The sequence below is a fragment of the Marmota flaviventris genome, chromosome 1 (genome assembly GCF_047511675.1).
Source record: "Marmota flaviventris isolate mMarFla1 chromosome 1, mMarFla1.hap1, whole genome shotgun sequence".
Lineage (NCBI taxonomy): Eukaryota > Metazoa > Chordata > Mammalia > Rodentia > Sciuridae > Marmota > Marmota flaviventris.
The window spans coordinates 24,970,433-24,988,214 of NC_092498.1; the positions used below are offsets into that span (position 1 = coordinate 24,970,433).

The 17,782-nt window shown below is 44.8% G+C and overlaps 1 pseudogene; it reads left to right on the forward strand.

Moving 5' to 3' along the window:
- The first annotated feature begins 746 nt into the window (after positions 1–746).
- The window catches only part of LOC114108188 (homeobox protein TGIF2-like), a 79,536-nt pseudogene continuing 62,500 nt past the window's right edge, over positions 747–17,782 (forward strand).

The following is a 17,782-nucleotide window of genomic DNA, read 5'->3' on the forward strand; positions in this document are numbered from 1 at the left end:
AGGAGCTACCCCAGACACCAAGGTGGGAGGGGTCTCCCATATGGAAGGGTGAGTCCCCTTTCTTGCTGCTGTGGTATAAGAACTTCCCCTGACACCCTGGTGGGAGGGGTCTTCCACCTGGTGAGGCAAGTACTCTCTACCTTGGCTGCAGCAATGTACAACCTCCCCCTGACACCCAGGTGGGAGGGGTCTCCCTTCTGGAGGGGTGAGTCTCTTCTACATTTGCTCCCTGGACACCCAGGTTTAAGAGGGTTCTCCTGTCTGCAGGGGCAAAACCCTCTACTCTGTCTGTGGCAGTATATGAGCTCCCCTTGACACCCAGGTGGGAGGAGTCCCCTCTACCCTGGATGCAGTGGTATTGGAGCTCCCTTGGACACTAAAGTGGAGGGTTCTCCGGACTGGAGGGGTGAGTCTCCTCTAGCCTGACTGTGATGGTTTAAGAGTTCCCCCTGATTCCCAGGTGGCAGGGGTCTCCCCTCCTTGAGGGGCAAGTCGCCTCTACCCTGGCTGCTGGGGTATATGAGCTCCCCCTGACACCCAGTACTAGGTACTAGGGGTCTTTGACCTGGAGGGTCGAGTTCCCTCTAACCTTGCTGCGGAGATTTAGGAGCTCCCCTTGACACCCAGGTGGGAGGAGTCTCTCGCCTGGAGGGGCGAATCCCCTCTACTTTGGCTGGTGCCATATAAGAGTTCCCAGGACACAGGTGGGAGGGATCTCCTGCCTGCATTGTCCAGTCCCCTCGACCATGGCTGTGGCAGTATTGGAGCTCCCCCTGACACCCTGGAGGGAGAGAACTCCCACCAGGAGGGGTAAGTACCCTCTACCTAGGCTGCAGTGGTAAAAGCTCCCGCAGACAGCCAGGTTGGAAGGGTTTCTCGCCTGGAGTAGCGAGTCTCCTCTACCCTGGCTAAGGTGGTATACAAGTTCCCCTTTTCACCCAAGTGGGAGGAATTCCTTTCTGGAGGGGTGAATCCCCACTAATCTGGCTGCAGCGATATAGGAGCTCCCTACCACACACAGGTGGGAGGGGTCTCCCGCCTAGAGGGGAGAGTCCCCTCTACCCTGGCTGCTGGGGGTAATAGAGCCCCCTCCTACACCAGGAGGGAGGGGTCTCCCGCCTGGAGGGGCAAGTCACTGCTACCCTGGCTGCAGCTATATAGGAGCCTCCCCTCCCCCGACACCCATGTGGAAGGGGTCTTCTGCCTGGAGGGGCGAGTCCCCTCTACACTGGCTAAGGCAGAATACAAGGTCCCACCGACACGCAGGTGGGAGGGGTCTCCTGTCTGGAGGGGCAAGTCCCCACTACCCTGGCTGCGGAGATTTAAGAGTACCCTCCGATTCCCAGGTGGGAGGGGTCTTCCGCCTGGAGGGGCTACTCCACTCTACCATGGCTGCAGAGGTATATGAGCTCTCTCTCACACCCAGATGGGGAGGGGTCTCTAGCCAGGGGAGAGTCAGCTCTACCCTGGCTGCTGCAGTATAAGAGCTCCTGACACCCAGGTGGGAGGAGTCACCCGCCTGGAGGTATAGCCCCCTCTACCCTTCCTGTGCTGGTATAGGATCTCCTTCCTGACACGCAATTGAGAGTAGTCTTTCCGCTCAAGGGGCAAGTCCCCTCTACTGTGGATGTGGCAGTATAATAGCTCTCTCTCACACCCAGGTGGGAGGGGTCTCCTGCCAGGAGGGGCGAGTCCCCTCTACTCTGTCTGTGGCTGTTTCAAGCTCCCCCGCACCCTGGAGGTGCTAGTCCCCTTTTCCCTTGCTGTGGTGGTATAGGAGCTCCCCCTGACACCCAGGTGGGAGGGGTCTCCCAACTGGAAGGGAGAGTCCCCTCTACCCTGCCTGTGGCAGTATATGGGCTCCCCTGACAACCAGGTGGGAGGAGTCTCCCGCCTGGAGGGGCAAGTCCACTCTCCCCTGGCTGAGGCGGTATAGGAGCTCCCCCTGACACCCAGGTGGGAGGGGTCCACTGCCTGCAGGGGCGAGTCCCCTCTACAGTGGCTGTGGAGGTATATGAGCTCCACCCCACACCCAGGTAGGAGGGGACTTCCGCCTGAATGGGCGAGTTTGCTCTACACTGGCTGCCCTGGTATACCAGCTCCCCTGACACCCAGGTGGGAGGTGTATTCTGCCTAGAGGGGCGAGTCCCCTCTACCCTGCTTTGGAAGTGTAGGAACTCCCCTAGACATTCAGGTGGGAGGGGTTTCGCGCATGGAGGGGCGAGTCCCCTCTACCCTGGCTGGTGCCCTATAAGAGCTCCAGGGACACCCACCTGCAGGGGCGAACCCCTCTGCCCTGGCTATGGCAGTATATGAGCTCGCCCCGAAACCCACTGGGAGGAGTCTCCTGACTGGAGGGGCAAGACCCTCTACCCTGGCTGCAGAGTTATAGGAGCTCCCCCAACACCCAGGTGGGAGGGGTCTCCCAACTTGAAGGGCGAGTCTCCTCTACCCTGGCTGCAGCGGTATACTTGCTTTCCCTGACACCCACGTTGGAGGGGTCTCCTGCCTGGAGAGGGTAGTCCCTTCTAATCTGGCTGTGGTGGTATACAAGCTCCCCTGACACCCTGCTGGGAGAGATCTCCCGTCTCTAGGAGCAAGTCCCCTCTACCCTGGCTGCAGTGGTATACTAGCTTTCCCTGACCCCCAGGTGGGAGGGGTCTGGCGCCTTGATTGGTAAGTCCCCTGTACACTGGCTCTAGACATAATCAAGCTTTCCCTGACACCCAGGTTGGAGAGGTGTCCTGACTGGAGGGGCGAGTCCACTCTATCCTGGCAGTGGAGGAATAGGAGCTCTGCAGTCACCCAGCGGGGAGGAGTCCCCCGCTTGAGACGTGAGTCCCTGCTACCTTGGCTGCAGCAGTAAAGGAGCTCCCCTGACACCCACATGGGAGAGGTCTCTGGCCTTGAGGGGCGAGTCCCCTCTACCCTGGATGCGGAGGTATAGGAGTTCCCCCAGACACCCAGGTGAGAGGGATCTCTGGCCTGGAGGGGAGAGTCCCTTCTATGCTGGCTGCAGCAGAATATGAGCTCCCCTGACACCCAGGTGGGAGGGGTCTCCCGACTGGAGGGGAGAGTCCTCTCTACTCTGGCTGCAGCTGTATAGGAGTTCCCCCCCAATTCCCAGGAGGGAGGGGGTCTAAAGCTTGAAGGGGCGAGTCGCCTATAGCCTGGCTGCTGGAGTGTAAGAGCTCCCTCTGACACTCAGGTGGGAAGGGTCTTCTGACTGGAAGGGCAAGTCCCCTCTAGCCTGGATGCAGCAGTATAGGAGCTCCTCCCACACACCCAGGTGGGAGGGGTCTCCCGCCTGGTGGGGTCTCCCGCCTGGAGGGGCGAGTCCCCTCTACCCAGGTTGGGGCGGTATACTAGTTTCCACTGATACCCAGTGGGCGGGGTCTCTCGCCTGGGGGGCGAGTCCCTGCTACCAGGGCTACAGAGGTATACAAGATCCCCCAGGACACCCAGGTGGGAGGGGTCTCTGGTTTGGCGGTATACTAGCTCCCCCAGACAACCAGGTGAAAGGGGCCTCCCGCCTGGAGGAGCAAGTCCCCTCTAGCCTGGCTCATGAGGTATATGAGACGCCCCCACAACACCCAGGTGGGAGGGGTGTCTGGCCTGGAGGGGCGAGTCCCCTCTAACCTGGCTGCAGCGGTATACAAGCTCCCCCCCCACACCCAGGGGCGAGGGGTATTCCGCCTGGAGGCGCCAAGTCCCCTCTACCCTGGTTGCCTCTGTATACTAGCTCTCCCCAACACGCAGTTGGGAGGGGTCTCTTGCCTGCAGCAGAGAGTCCCCTCTACCCTGGCTATAGTGGTATATGACCTCCCCCTGACACCCAGGTGGGAGGAGTCGACCATCTGGATGGGCAAGTCCCCTCTACCATGTTTAAGGTGGTAATAAGCGCCCCCTCACCTAGGTGAGAGGGGTCTCCCGCCTGGAGGGGTGAGTCCCCTCTACCCTGGCTGAGGAGGTATAGGAGATCCCCTCAATACCCAGGTGGGAGGGGTCTCCTGCCTGGATGGGCAAGTCCTCACTACCCTGGCTGCAGTGGTATATAAGCTCCACCCCCCCCAAACCCAGGAGAGAGGGGTCATGGAGGGACGAGTCCCCTCTATGCTGGCTCCTGCAATATAGGAAATCCCAGAACAACCAAGTGTGAGGAGTCTGACCCCTGTAGGATAGAGTTCCCTCTCCCCTGCCTGTGTCGGTATAAAAGTACCCACAGACACCCAGGTGGAAGGGGCCTTACGCCTGGAGGGCCAAGTCCCCTCTACCTGTCTAAGGTGTTATACAAGCTCACCCAAATTTATAAGCTCACCCACAACCCAGTTGGGAGGGGTCTCCCTTCTGGAGGGTCGAGTCTCCTCTACCCTGGCTGCTGCTGTATAGGATCTCTCCTGACACTCAGGTGGGAGGAGTCTCCTGCCTGGAGGGTAGAGTCTTAGAAATCTGAGCTCAGAAAGCCCCAGACTTATAAAGGTGTTCCAAACAATTGTTGGCCTAAAAGAAGACACTATTTTTATTTATTTTATTTTATGGGGGGGGGGCGGCGTGAAGAGATGCGGAATCAACACACAGACTCTGGGAGCTGGTGAGAGAACTGGCTGGAGACCCACCTCAGGTCATCATCCAGTAGCTCACTTTATTTTTGGAATGCATACAAATGTTATAGGGTCTGAGTGGGGAGTGCCCATCAATCATACACAAGCAAGATAGTATCCATAAGCCAATCATCTTATGCCTAATGTAACCACACTATGAGGATGCTCTAAATATTGCTATCATCAGGAAGGGTCTTTGTCCCTAGAGGAGGGGATTTCTAAGTTAGAAGTTTCATTCCTGAAGCTCCTAGCCAACAGTTTCCTGGTCTGGCAGCTTGGCCACGCTAACCACGAGTGCCAAGGATGTGGTTTCACTAAAGGCTGGCTAGAGCAGAGCATCCCATCCTGTTCCTATCAGGCCTGAACAAGTGTAGATTCTTCAAGCACTCCGAGCTGCTCATAGCTGCTAGCTGCTAGCTGGAAACTGAAAGTTATTCCAACATTTCCTCCATTTTTATTAAATTTGTTGCTGAAGGAGAACCATGATGAGAGAAGAAAGGAAGAGGGAAAAGCATAGAAAAAGGGAAAAGAACCAAGAAAGAGAAAAGGGGAAAGATGCAGACGTGGCCCCATTCCTGTAACTGCAGTTGTTACCTGCTGTGGTGAGAGGGCAGCTGCTGCTGACTAGGTCTCTGTCTGTCGCTTGGGTCCTGATCTGAGCTGGGCATGGGGAGCAAAGCAGCCATGGGGGCAGGAGACCTCTCTCAGAAAGGGTGAAGACTTAGGCCATTGCACAGGTGGGGGGGTGAGGTTCTGTGCCTCACCTCTGTTGGCCCCCAAGTTTTCTCCTGATGGCCCCTCTGTGGCTGTGCCTGTCTTAGGTTGTTCCTCCCTTGAGGAATCTTACCCATCTTTGACTAACCAGCCATCCTCCGGGGCCAAACAGGGTGATGCAGAGTGTGCAAGGCATTGCCACTGAGAGGGTTCTCTGTCTCCTTGATAGATAATGCCCTCGTGGCCTCTATGCCAGCGTTTACCTTAGGATCGGGAAATTCAGATTTCTTCTCCGTGGAGGGCCCAGCTCACAGCACTGGGCTGGTGAGGCTGCATTCAGGAAGGAAGTAAAAAGGCCATAGACAGACAAACAGTAATATAGTCACAGAGCTGAGAGAGACACAGATAGATGAAAAAGAGGGCAGTGCTAAGACTCAGTGCAGGATCCCTCATAGAAAACTGGCCCTTAGTTGGTACTACTTAGATCCTGTCCAAAGTCACCATCCATACAGATGCGGGGGAAACATTATTTTCCTTTTGTCTTTCCTTACATGCATGAACTAACATAGCTTGTTTTGTTTCTACTTTGTTGAGCCTTTTTTGGAAACATCTTAAAATAACATATACTAAAACAAGAAAAATTATGCCAATACCAGCGAGGATCCAATTAGTAGGGTCAATTAAAGCTGGCAATTTATTCCATAGAAGCTGTAAGATTGAGGGGTTAAGAATTAGCTCTGCTCTGGTTTCATTTAGGCTGAGAATCTGAGCATGCAGTGTCATAATGAAATTTCTAAAAGTCCCTTAAGTCTATTTGCTAATTCAAGCCAAGCTTCTGTTACATTTCTTATTGAGACAGGGGTTTGACAAACATACAGAAATTGAGGACTGCAGGGTACTCTAACTTTCAATTGAATCATATCAATTTTTCATCAATAAGGTCAATCTGTTGTTGTAACATTAAGATACCTCCTTGCAAGTGCAGGTTTAGTCTCTACTGGGTGGTCAGGGCTTTAGTGGAGTGCTGCACTACCTGATTAATGGTTGCAGCATTTGCTGTGGACTGGGTCAAAGCTACACCAGTGGCAGAATCTGCTGCGACTGCAGTGAGGGAGGCAGCTATAATGGCAGCAGTAATCCCAAAATCTCGCCTAACTTTGGGAAGGGAAATATCTTTTGTAAAGTGAACCTCTTGAATGGAGGAGTCATCCTCCTTTGGGAACTATAACATGGGGGGGGGGGCTGTTCTCATTAGCATTACTGTCTTACCAGAAGAATTCCAACAACTGGTTAACTCACATTGGGAACATCACAATTAAGATGACTGTTTTTGTGATTTTGAGTGGAAGTTACAAAGAAAAAGGGTGGCTTAACATATACATGGCCTTTAGTAGCACGTTTAGCTGAGGGTTTCTCAAAAGAACCATTAAACCAAATGGCATCCATGGTGACAATAGGACTGATATCTATATATTTGTAAGCACCACATAACAATTGTTTGCCTAATTGCAAAAAGTCTCCTGACTGTCTTTCTTTTGTATTTTGAGCATTTGTTATCCAATCTGTATGATATTAATACATTTAAATATTAATGTATTTGTTTCTGTTAAAAATTCCATTTTCTGTCTACCTTTTGTATAGGGTCTGGACCAACTAATAAGCTCATCAGAAATGAAATAGGGTCTGGAAAGGGAGAGACAATCTCTCCAAGATATAGCTCTTAGAGGTATACCTTCATTGATGTCCTTAAATTTTTCCCATAGACATCTCTGCAGAAAGGGTTGGGGCCAATAACGTGAGTCTCTAGCATGAGAGGGCATGGTCATGCCACTAGGCAGATCACTAACAGAGACTACTTTTTTTTTTTTAAATAACACAATGTGGCCATTGTTTATTTATCTATTTTTTTAGAGAGAGAGAAAGAGAGAATTTTTAATATTTATTTTTTAGTTTTCGGCGGACACAACATCTTTGTTTGTATGTGGTGCTGAGGATCGAACCTGGGCCACACGCATGCCAGGCGAGCGTGCTACCGCTTGAGCCACATCCCCAGCCCCAGAGACTACTTTTGCTTCTCCTTCTAAGGAGAGTGGCCAAAAACCCATAATGCCTCCTATTCCTGGCTCCCAAAGAGTATGATTGTGAAGGCAAACTGTAGACTGACACAGCCTCTGTGCCCTAGCCACATCCCTTAATATAGTAAAGGCCCATGAATGATCAAGTGAGAGTGGCATATTCCAAGGGTGCCTTGCTATTGGGTCAGATGTAACTGGGCATCAGGAGGAAACATTAGTAGCAAACAAGAAAGGCAATACAGTATCATCCAAAAGAATCCCAGGAGATGGAGCCCCACCCACCAATCATGTACTTTTGGGTTGAACGACAAAATGATGCACAAAAGCATAAAGGGGTTTTTCTGCGTTGATGCAAAAGAAGGGGAAAGTCCAATTAAAGTCCCAGCAACAGCATAAGTTGTTTCCAATTGGTTGGGTGTGGTACTTCTGGTCCAGTGCAGGAGAGTGATGAGAGCAGCAGTTGCAGTTGTGGCTGTGAGGACCACGAGCCTTATGATGATATTGATCCGGAGTGCTCCTGTTGTCTTCCTGAGTTTTGTCCTTGGGATGCATTCTGCAAGATTCAAGAGAGAAGTATGTACGACATTCTGATCACTATTAATTGAACGTGGATTGCTCTCATGGTTTTTTAATTGTAGTGGCATGAGTATTTTGCTCACTGAAGGGTTTTGCCACTAGATGCTCTCCACTAGAGGAGAATTGTCCCGCAGAACAGCCGATCATGAGTGATAGCTATCTGCAAAGCAATTTTTCCCTCTTGGGACATACTTTGAAGTGTGTCCGTTTTGCTTGGACAGGCCAGCATAGGGCCTTGAGTTATCAGGCCATTAGGCAGAGGCCTTTCATACTCCATACTTACCTGTTGTGCACTTACTTGTGAGTTGCAGGTTATAATTGCACACATAAGCAAGAAGAGAGTACCAGGGCTCTGGTCTCTGGCAGGTGACATGGTCTGAGCTTGATCTGATAGGGCTTTGATATCACCCCAGGTTATCTTGTGAGCCCTCTGGTGGGGAGGTCGTGATGATCTCTTCTTCTCCTTTTGGCTCAGTTTCTGAAGCCAGTGGCTGGTCTGAAATTTCTTGCTGGTACCCAAATGGGGTGAGGCTCCTGTTAACATATGTAAACCCTCCACCCATGGTTGAGAGGAGCCCAGACCATCCCTTGCATTTGTTATGGGATCCTTTCATGAGACCATAAGTAGATGGGAGGACCCCAAGAGGGGGGCCCAATGCTTATGGGCTGCTATTTTCATAGAAAATTTTGAAATTGAGAGAAAATTTAAATCAGATAAGATTCTTTTCAAGGTATCATGAGGGGAGTTGGTATAGTTTCTTGTGTGCTCTTACTATAATGCCTTGAGTCTAAGGGCTATAGGGAATCCCAATTAAATAATGTATATGCAAAACATTGCAAATTGCTTGAAATGTCTTGTTAGTATAGGTTGGCCTTTATCAATTTTAATAGGCATGAAACATCCATAATTTTAAAACATTTAAGTACATGGGAGATGACTTTTTTTAGGGCAGGGTGTCTTGGGGCCAGGGAGGCTGCCATTCTTAGGACAGTAATGTTCAATGTGGCCTGGCTGATTACAGCCCTAGCAAATGGGATCAGATCTTGGTTGGGAAGACCCATCATTTTTGTTAACTGATAGTTTATTAACGGCAGCTGTTATGCCTGAATGGGTCCTGAAGAGAGGCTATTTCCTTTTTAGCAGAGATCCATTTCAAAAGGGATTCGCTGGGTACTGGGGCAATTGCAGCCCTAGCTCCTGCAGTCACTGCTTCCCATGCCAATTGTTTAAGTAATGAGCCTTGAGTAAGGCCAGGTTGAATGAGCTTCCTGAGTGCCTGGATTATTCTAGATAAGAAGTCAGGAAACCATTCATGGGGCCTTGGATCATTTTTCTGAACAATTCCTCTTTTTTTTTTTAAAGAGTTCTTAAAGCAATGTCTTTGACTTGACAAGATGCCTAATATAGGGGCCCAAGATGCTGACATGTTTAGGGTCCAATGTCTTGTGCTTAGTGGGGGATTTTCTTGACTTGTTAGATCAAGGCCGTATGCACATGGTGTCTCCGGAGCAGAGTTCCCTTTAACAGAGCAAACCGAGGTTCCAAATTCTGGGAGGACCAGTCCCTTATGTGAATTCCCTGGTGAACCAGGGGGAAGGAGGGGTCATAAGGTGATGCCAGTCCTTATGACGGTGTGTGACTCAACTCGGGGTACCAACAGTACGATAAAGACAAGGAAAGGGGTTAGAGGAGGGGGTTCCTTGCTCACCTTCAAGGAACCAATAGCACACAGAACACAAATGGGGTCTATTACACGAAATCCTACCTGAAATCAACGGGATGGCCAGTCCCGAGGTGCGAGGGTGCAAGCAGACATGTTGAGGAGCCAAATTGCTGTGGTCTGGTCAACTAGTTGCTCGGCTACCTTGTTGTGGGGGGTAGGGATGCGGAATCAACACACAGACTCTGGGAGCTGGTGAGAGAACTGGCTGGAGACCCACCTCAGGTCGTTGTCTAGTAGCTCAGTTTATTTTTGGAATGCATACAATTGTTATAGGGTCTGAGTGGGGCATGCCCATCAATCATACACAAGCAAGATAGTATCCATAAGCCAATTATCTTATGCCTAATGTAACCACACTATGAGGATATTCTAAATATTGCTATCATCAGGAAGGGTCTTTGTCCCTAGAGGAGGGGATTTCTAAGTTAGAAGTTCCATTCCTGAAGCTCCTGGCCAACAGTTTCCTGGCCTGGCAGCTTGGCCACGCTAACCACGAGTGCCAAGGATGTGGTTTCACTAAAGGCTGGCTAGAGCAGAGCATCCCATCCTGTTCCTATCAGGCCTGAACAAGTGTAGATTCTTCAAGCACTCCGAGCTGCTCATAGCTGCTAGCTGCTAGCTGTAAACTGAAAGTTATTCCACCAACTCAATAAACAGGTTAAGGAATGGAACCAGATGCTTCACAGAAGAAGAAATGCAATCGATCAAAAAAATATATATGAAAAAGTGTTCGCCATCTCTAGCAGTTAGAGAAATGCGAATCAAAACTAAGATTTCATCTCACTCCAGTCAGAATGGCAATTATTAAGAATATAAGCATTAATAAATGATGGTGAGGTTGTAGGGAGAAAGGTACACTCACACATTGCTGGTGGGAATACAAATTGGTGCAACCATAATGCAAAGCAGTATGGAGATTTCTCAGAAAACTTGAAATGGAACCACCATTTGACCCAGCTACCCTACTCCTCAGTATATATCCAAAGTACATAAAATCAGCATGCTACAGTGATACAGCCAATCAATGTTTATAACAGCTCAATTCACAATAGCCAAACTAAGGAACCAACCTAGATGCCCTTCAACAGATGAATGATAAAGAAAATGTGATATATATATATATATATATATATATATATATATATATATATATATATATATATATATATATGAATATTATTCAACCTTAAAGAAGAATGAAATTATGGCATTTGCCAGTAAATGAATGGCTCTGTAGACTATCATGCTAAAGGAAATAAGCTAGTTCCAAAAAAACCCAAAGGCCAAATGTTATCTCTGATATGTGGATGCTAATTCACAATAAGGGGTGGAAGCTAGGGAAGAATAGATGTAATTGGGGTTAGACAGAGGAGAGTGAAGGGAGAAGAGGGAATATGGGAGTAGAAAGGGTAGTAGAATGAATCAGACATTATTGCCCTATGTACATATACAATTACATGACCAGTGTGATTCTACATTGTGTACAACCAGAAGAGGGAGCAGTTGTACTCCATTAATGTATGATATGTCAAAATGTGTTCTACTGTCATGTATAACTAATTAGAACAAATAAAGTAAAAACAGATGAATGAATAAAGAAAATGTGGTATATATACACAATGTAATATTACTCAGCCACAAAGAAGAATGAAATTATGGCATTTGCCAGTAAATGGATGGCTCTGTAGACTATCATGCTAAAGGAAATAAGCCAATTCCAAAAACCAAAAGCCAAACGTTGTCTCTGATATTTGGGTGCTGACTCACAATAGGTGAGGGCACTGAGGGAAGGGCTGGAGGTTTACTGCATTGGACAGGGAAGGATGGGGGAAAGAGGAGGGATGGCAATGGGAAAGATAGTAGAATGAATTGGACATAACTTTCCTACCTTCGTATATGAACACACGACCAGTGTAACTCCACATCATGTACAATCACAGAATGGGAAGTTATACTCCACATAGGTATAATATGTCAAAATACATTCTACTGTCATGTATAACTAAAAAGAACAAATAAAAAATAAAGAGATCAAAATTTTTTTTAAAAAGTGCATGTGGCAACACATGACTGACTTAATTCCAATGCAAATTCTTCTAGGCAGAGACCATGTCTACTTTGTACTTTTGTATCTGCAGTATTTGGCAAGTGGGTGTCACACAGAAGATTATCAATATTTTTTGAAAAATAAACAAGTGACTATCCAGATGCCATGGCACATGCCTATAATCCCAATGGCTCAGGAGGCTGAGGCAAGAGGATTGTGAGTTCAAAGGCAGCCTCAGCAATTTAGCGAGGCCCTAAGTAACTCAGCAAGACCCTATCTCTAAATAAATATTAAGAAAGGGCTGGGGATGTGGATCAATCGTTGAGCACCCCTGGGTTCAATTCCTGGTACCAAAAAAAGAATTAAACAAATGAATAAATTAGTGAAGTGGTTATATCAGCCATTTCTCATGTTTGCCAACTTTAATGAAGAGGGATTTTTCTTCCCCAAATGGTGATTCCAAATGTGAATTTATAGAATAAATATTCCCCTGATTTCAAAGGATGGTGATTACTCTAACAACCCTTAATCAGAAGCCTGCCTTAGGGATTGCAATTGAATTTATTCACACATTTTTCAAACTTATTGGAACACAGAGTGTTTATAGAGTGACAGAAGGCACTGTTTGATCTGAAGATTATGTTGAGTAACCTGAATTATGCTCCGGGAGATTGATGCTACATAAAAATTAAGCACAGCACATTTAAAAGTTAGTGTAGGAATTGTGATAGACTGGTATCAAGAAATAATTACAGGATGACATTTCATTTTATGGATTTGTTTCAGAAACAAATTATAAAATTTCAACACTTTCTTTTTTGGTATTGTAAAACACCAGATGTCAGATTAATAGTTATGTAAAGATTTTATTCATTTACCAAAAAAAAAATTAGACCCGAGTCACAAATAATATACAATACATTTATTTTGTACAACTCAGTCCTCTTAATAACAAAGAAATTGATAATTTCTTTGATAATTCCAGAATTCAAATTCCACTGAAAGTAGCTGAATTAGATAATTCCGTGATATATTTGTTAAAAACATTTTTATTTCACATAGGCTTAATTATGGCAGTGCACAGTGGCAGATCAATTGAGCACTCATATCTAGCCTCAAGATCTAGATAATGTCAGAAACACATGGTAATCAGAGATCCAATATTTCTTATTCAATATATTATATGACTATAGAATTTAATTCAAATATGAGTGAATGATCTCTTCCTTTTTATTAATTTTTTTTGTGTAACTTTCCAAATATTCTCAATTTTTTTCACTCTTGGTTATTTATTTTATTTGGTTGAGCCTGACACAGTTTTACGAGTCTCTTGATAATTGGGTATTATAGGTAAAAATAATACAGGTGGTCTGGGACACATTTTGGAGTTACCTGTGCTCTAAATGGACAGGTGAATGGTCAGGAGGGGTCCTTCTCAGCATGAACTGTCACATCCCTTCTTTCCTCTTCCTAAAAGGATTTTTTTTTTTCTGACAGAGGGATATGGTGACCCAGTGGAATAAGGGCTTGTTGATATGAACCATCAAAACTAGTAGAGTTTGAGTGGGGTTGTGGCTCAGTGGCAGAGCACTTCCCTCACACTTGTGAAGCACAGGATTCAATTCTCAGCACCACATAGAAATAAATAAATAAAGATATTGTGTCCATGTATAACGAAAAATATATTTTTAAAAAACTATCAGTTTGATTTCAATAACTAAAAGTATAGCTTTTAGAATGTGCTTTTAGTTTATCTATGTAAAAAGCTATATAGATTAACTGAACATCATTTTCAAACAGAGAAAAAAGGAAAAAAGGGCTAGTTTGAAACCATCCTAATGACTCCATGTGACAAATTTACCTTCATTTTTGTCTTACTGTGATTGATTTAGACTTCATCAGTGTTTCTTTTCAATGAAATTTGAAGTTCCAAGACTTCTACAGACAATAAATTTTATTCAAATAATAAATATCCTTGGATGTGCTTGGTCATGTAAAAAATTCTAAAATAACCTTATATACATGTTCTTTGTCAAATGAATAAGATAGGGCTGAAGATGCAACTCACTGGTAGAGTGCTTCCTATCATGTGCCAGGCCATAGTTCAATCCTGAGTATGGCAAAAAATAAAATAAGGCAGAGATGATGGATAAGTACAGCTTTTTAAAAGTCAGATTCTATGGGCCTGGGGATATAGTTTAGTTGGTAGAGTGCTTGCTTCACATGCACAAGGCCCTGGGTTCAATCCCCAGCACCACCAAAAAAAAAAAAAAAAAAAAAAAAAAAGCAAAACTTGCTATGAATGTGAACATCATCAATTAAAACAAAAAGCAGGGCTGGGCTGGGGTTGTGTCTTAGTGGTAGAGCACTAGCTTAAAATGTGTGAGGCACTGGGTTTGATTCTTAGCACCACACATAAGATAAAATAAAGTTTTATCAGAAACTAAAAAACAAGTTTTTTTTTTAAAGTAATTTGCTTAAAAAATTATATTCTACATAATTTTTAAAGGATACAGTAAAGATCCTTGTTAAGCATCTACCAGGTCACTCTTCCAGGCCATTGCAGACCTGGCCCTGTAGGAATCAGTAAGTTAATAATTCAATCAAGTTGCCATTATTCAGTCAATAAATACTCAGCAAATGTGTATGTGCGCAGAGCTTTGATATGTTGTAAGGGAGACAAATGTGAGTAATAACTTTTAAAAAATTTATAGTATAGATAGACAGCATGACTTTATTTATTTTTTTTAATGTGGTGCTGAGGATCAAACCCAGTGTCTCACACAGGCTAGGCAAGTTCTCTGCCACTGAGCTACAGCCCCAACCTGAGTGATAAATTTTTGACTGTCAAGGAACTTAATCTTTATAAGAGCTGAGGCCCAACATAAACAACCAAAATTACCCTAAAGGCAAAATGACACAGGAAAAGCACAAAAGGGATGCTGTGGGAAGACAAAGGAAGAAGTCAATGACAGTTGACAAGACACAATCACAAAATAAGAGGAAGAGAATGAGAAGACAACCTATTCACTCTTGGCACCGGGATTTCAGCACCACACTCAAACCAAGGTGAGGGGCTCAGAGCACCTCAGCTAAGAGCTAAGTTCTGTCTTCAACTTAAATCATCTGCCACCTTCATCCTCAGGCTCTTGGAGAGTTTTAGGGGTAAATTAATTGAGACAAGCCATACACTTGCTAATGTCAGGTATTGTGAGTTTATAAGGAAATATTTTTATGTATTGTCATTTAATTGATGCATCATTTCAGTCAATATGCCTAATAGTATGTCCAGACTACCTTAAGCAGCTGGCGGAGAACAAGCAGAGAGTTGTGATGTATGGAAGACTAGCATAGGAGCAATACAGCCTGGCCACCAATTTGGGGGAAACAGAAAAATAAACTTTTTTCTTCTAGGGACTCCATCTGAGTTAAGCTATTAGGTGCCCAGGGGACCAAGAGAAAGAAGCAGCAACAATGACAGACAGTAGCTATTACTGTTGATAAACCATGAATCTCAGCCAGAATACATGCAGACATGCAGCAGGGTCCAGTGTTACTAGCACACTCTTTGTTATCTCCCCTGTTTACTCAAGTGTTTAAAATGAAATAAATCTTTTTCTGCTCAATTTCAGACACTGCTGCAAAATTTCCTCTGTCCTTGGAGTGCAATTGCACGGTCAAAAGGAAGATGCAGCGGGCGTGTTGGCGCAAGCCTGTAATCCCAGTGGCTCAGGAGGCTGGAGGCAGGAGGATTGCAAGTTCAAAGCCAGCCTCAGCAAAGTGAGGCGCTAAGCAATTCAGTGAGACCCTGTTTCTAAATAAAATACAAAATAGAGTTTGGGATAGGCTGAGTGCCCCCGAGTTCAATCCCTGCCACCCCCTCAAAAAGGAAAATGCAAATGGAATTGATAATTACCAAAATCATTAAAGCCCAATGTGTCAAGATGACTGATGTTCTTTTACATAGAAGTGGCAGCCGGGATTAGCAAATCAGTATATCAAAAAATCAACTGTGTTAAAAGAACAGAGTATCTCCTTTTGTCTCACTCCCTGCTTGCATTATTGTCCATTCTATTTTCCTTAAGAGGCTCAAGAACTCTCTTATCATTTTTCCAATGGTGTGCGCATTCTGTGGCAGAACATCAAGACTGAGATCATTTTCTTTCTTTTTTTAAAAATTTATTTGTAGTTGTTGATAGACCTTTATTTTATTTATTTATATGCAATGCAGTGCCTCACACATGTCGGGCAAGTTCACTACCATTGAGCCCCAGCCCCAGGCCCTGAGATCATTTTATTATATGTGGAATACTAAGTAGAATGTCAACTGTATCAATTTATTAAAGTCTAAGTTTTCTGTTCCAAAGTACAAAATTAAATTCAACAAAACATATACAAAGCAGCAGCTAAGCATTGTGAATTCAGAACCCCTCAGAGTTTTTCCCACTTCTCAAGCACTAACAATTCATTCTCCTTAGCAAGCAGGCTGATCTCTTCCCCAAGCTAGTAAGAAAGTGGTATATTTCTATTCATCTGTAGGTAACTCATTTGCAGCAATGATAGCCCATCCATTTCTATTGCAGTTTAACTTGCCACTAAAATGGACACAGACATACCATTCTTTACAAAGTGCATCTTCCTTGGAAGGCTGCTAGACAATTTATCTGTTTCCTCCCTGAGTTGCATTATAATTTCATCAGTGAGTTCAATGACAATTTTTTTTTAATTTTTATTGTTGGTTGTTCAAAACATTACATAGTTCTTCATATATCATATTTCACACTTTGATTCAAGTGGGTTATGAACTCCCATTTTTACCCCATATACAGATTGCAGAATCACATCAGTTTCACATCCATTGATTTACATATTGCTATACTAGTGTCTGTTGTATTCTGCTGCCTTTCCTATCCTCTACTATCCCCCCTCCCTTCCCCTCCCCTCCCTCAATGATAATTTTTGAAATGATAACAGTTGGGGATTTTATTTATTTATTTGTTTATTTATTAATTTATGTATGTTTTGCAATGCTGGGGATTGAATCTAGGGCCTTGCACATGCTAGGCAAGCAATGTACCACTGAGCCATACCCACAGGCTTATTTTAAAAATTTTTGACTTTTAAAATGCTCTTACATTCCTCAGAAAACTTGGAATGGAACCAGCATTTGGCCCTGTTATCCCACTCCACAGTATATACCCATAGGACTTAAAATCAGCATTATTCAATGACACAGCCACATCAATGTTTCTAGCAGCTCAATATACAACAGCTAAGCTATGGAACCAACCTATCCTTCAACAGATGAATGGATAAAGGAAATGTGGTATACATACACAATGGAATATTCTCAGAAGAATGAAATTATGGTAAATAGATGGCTCTGTAGACTATCATGCTAAGTAAAATAAGCCAATCCCCCCAAACCAAAAGTCAAATGTTCTCTCTGATATGCAGATCTAACACACAATGGGGGCAGCTATGGAAGTTCAGTAGATTAAACAAAGGAGAATGAAAGGAAGAGGGGATAAAAATAGAAAAGACAGTAGAATGAATTGGATATGACTTTCCTATGTGCATATATGAATACATGACCAGTGAAACTACATATCATGTACAACCACAAGAATGGCATCCTAATTAGCGTAAGTTGTACTCCATGTAAGTATAATATGTCAAAATACACTCTACCATCATGTATATCTAAAAGAACAAATTTTAAAAAGAGAGGAGAAAAATAAAAAAGTAAAATGCTGTTGCATGGAGTTGCATATTTATTTAGAGGTAATCATATATGTGTATGTAATTTTTTGGTTACTAAGAAGTACAGAAAAAGAGCTGGGCACCATGGCATATGCCTGTAATCTTAGCAAGTTGGGAGGCTGAGGCAGGAGGATTGTAAGTTTGAGGCCAGCTTAGCAACTTGATGAGATCCTGTTTCAAAACAAAGCATTTTAAAAATGGGCTAAGAATGAAGCACCCCTGGGTTCAATCCCCAATACTGGGTTGGGGGCAGGGAAATAAAAGAAATACTCTTTTTTTACT